The sequence below is a fragment of the Cicer arietinum genome, chromosome 3 (genome assembly GCF_000331145.2).
Source record: "Cicer arietinum cultivar CDC Frontier isolate Library 1 chromosome 3, Cicar.CDCFrontier_v2.0, whole genome shotgun sequence".
Classification (NCBI taxonomy): Eukaryota; Viridiplantae; Streptophyta; class Magnoliopsida; order Fabales; family Fabaceae; genus Cicer; species Cicer arietinum.
In genome coordinates this window covers 55,517,647-55,520,673 of record NC_021162.2, presented here as the reverse complement: position 1 = coordinate 55,520,673, position 3,027 = coordinate 55,517,647, and positions in this window count along the sequence as shown.

The window sequence follows — 3,027 nt, the reverse complement described above, 5'->3', positions numbered from 1 at the left end:
CGGTAAAATCTTCGCTCGTAACGTCGCCTCCAAATTGGTCCCCTAGCACCGTAGCGTGGTAGTGAGCAACTTTCCCTTCTAACTCTTCGCGAAATGAAGCTTAGATCTAGAAGAAATGGAGGGGTTTGTGTTTGAATCTCTAATACCGTTTTTCTTCGTTTTCGAATCAAAGAGGAAGAGTGGAGTCGAGAAATCTTTGTTCTAACACTCACCCAACCTTGGGTTACTAGTCTTGAAGAAAAGAAAGCAACGAAAATGAAAATGGGAGAAGGAGGGAAAAATGGGTCGCGGGTGGCAGAGGAAGAAGATGGAAAATCGGATTTTCCTTCCTTTCTTTTTCTTTCCTTTGTTTTTTCCTTTCTTCCTTTTTCCTTCTTTCCTTTTTATATTCTTTTCTTTTCCTTTTCCTTCCTTCTAGTTTTCCTTTATGTTTCCCTCCAAACAAACATATGTATATAATAAATATAACTTAACAAATAACTAAAAATATCTAGATATTTGTTAAATTACCATTTCACCCGTAACGTATTAAATTCTCCGTAAAGGATTCACTGCACTTAATTTAATTTATTTATCGACGAGAAATTCTAATCGGCATCAAAATATCTTTTCGATTATAAAACTCCAAAATATCATTAACTTTGGCTAAAAAGTCTCCGAGCCAAAATCCAAAATACACCAAAAATACATAAAGGGTACTTTAAAATTATGGGTCTTACAGAACATATGCAAATCTATCATATTTTAGGGTTATCAAACACATTTGGAAGTTAGTTTACATAATGTGTCGGGTTCCCATCTTTGGTTTCAAGTGGATCGATAATAATAATAATGACCGTCGAATTGATGGGTGCAATTGTACTTTACGTTAATTCTTTCATAATCTTAAGAAGTAGTAGAATAAAATTTGAGGTGAGTTATAATATACTTGTCTATTATTGATTATTTTGTATCATTTCTGAAAACATGCACTTACTTTATGAGTTTATTTGATTAGGGTGGAACCAAAATGGTCAGTTAATTGAGCCCAACAATTCTATGATTGTATGTTATTGTTAATTGGCATTTTTTCCATTGAAACACTTTTACTCAAACCCTTCTTTTTTTTGGTTTGCAATTAGATTTTATAGTTGATGATGTGCAAAGAAATTGTATACTTAGAATTGTCAGAAAATTACATAGAGGATTTTGAGCTCACTTGACAAAGTAATACTTAAGAGATCTTGATAAACATTTCAATGATGAAGCTCCGTAAAAATATAAACACTATATATCATCTGAATAGTAGAGCGTTTTTGTAGATAAAATTGTTGACTCCTCTTTTGTGGTAACATTAATTTATTTGCAAATGTGTTTTATTCATATTCTTAGCATATTTTTTACAAGACCGCTATTTTTTTTATACATAATATAAGTACTGCAATTTGACAAAGAGCATTAAATCCCTTACATCCATACCAAAATTTATGTATTGGATATGTACGTTTAGAGTAAAAAATTATAAGTATATATAAATTTATGCAATATGTAAGATTTTAAAAATTATTTCTAACAAATATAACTATATGTCTTAACGAATAACTTCAAAGAGACGAAATCACTTCAACCATTAGGTCGTCGTATTTTATGAAAAGAGGATCGTTTGAATAAGGATGGACTAGTTGATAATGAAAATATTCAACAAGTGATAGAATAATGTGTAAGTATATTATCACTTTAATTTTGTTATTATTGTCTTTTAAAAATGATAATGAACTTATCTTTTTAATTCCAATGTAATGTATATTAGGAGAATCTAGAACAATGTTCATCTCACGAGGAGATGTAGGCTTTTGATTGCAAACACATACTCGATAAAACTATTTAATATTCCTAAGTATTGTGGTAGTGTGCGGGGCAAGAGATTTGACATAACTCCAAAAAGTTATTTTTCACATGATCAACACAAAAAACCATCTAATGAGCAAGTACTAGATGTACTTAAAAATCTAACAGAGCAAGTTGTATACTTGGTGAAAAAAAATAAGGAAAAAGATCGTTCAAAGTGTCAGTGTAATACAAACATCTATGTGGAAAAAGGTAGTTGCAACATTGCTCGTAAAGACTTTCATGAGGTAATTACTTAATGAATAATTAAGAAATACATTAATTCTCATTGTTTTACATACTAAGTATATTAATTGATTTATGTATTAACTATCGACTTATGGTGTCGATTTATGGTGTCTTGACTTGTCTGCTCTATATTACACCATAATCCAATATCTGACGGCTATTGTGATTGCTTTAGAGCAACTTGCATCATTGCCTATACTTGACGATGATAGAGATATGAAGTTGTTGGGATAAGCAATAGGTAGTCATGTGGCATGACCCAAAAATCTTATTGGCACAGATGTGGTATGTTGAAAATATTAATTACTATCAATCATATATTTTGTATATATATATATTATTAGTAATTATTTATTCAATCACTAATTTATTTAGTTTCACAAATTTTTAGATTCCTACCAATTCTAAAAGGAATGGTTAGAAGATTCGACCTCACAATGAGTCGGTCACTTCACTAGAAAATGTTTAATATATATATCAAATGTATATGAAAAATATTATCTTACTATATTAATTGTTAATAAACTAAATTAAACTTGTTTAGGTTCTAGAAAAAAGCTATAGAAAACATTAAGAAAGTTTTGCCTAAAAATAAATCTACCACACTGCAAATGCAGATATGTGGAAAATCAATTATTCAACAAGTTTCTCCTAAAATTACTACTAATCTTATATTTTGTACACATTTTATCAGTAATTATTTATTCATCACTAACTTATTTAGTTTCACATTTTTTAGATTCCTATAAATTCTAAATGGAATGATCAGAAGATTGAACCACACAACGAGTCAGTCACTTCACCAGAAAATGTTTGATATATACATCAAATGTATACAAAAAATTATCTTACTATATTTAATTACTAACAAACTAAACTATACTTTTTCAAATTCAAGTAAAGGCTATAAAA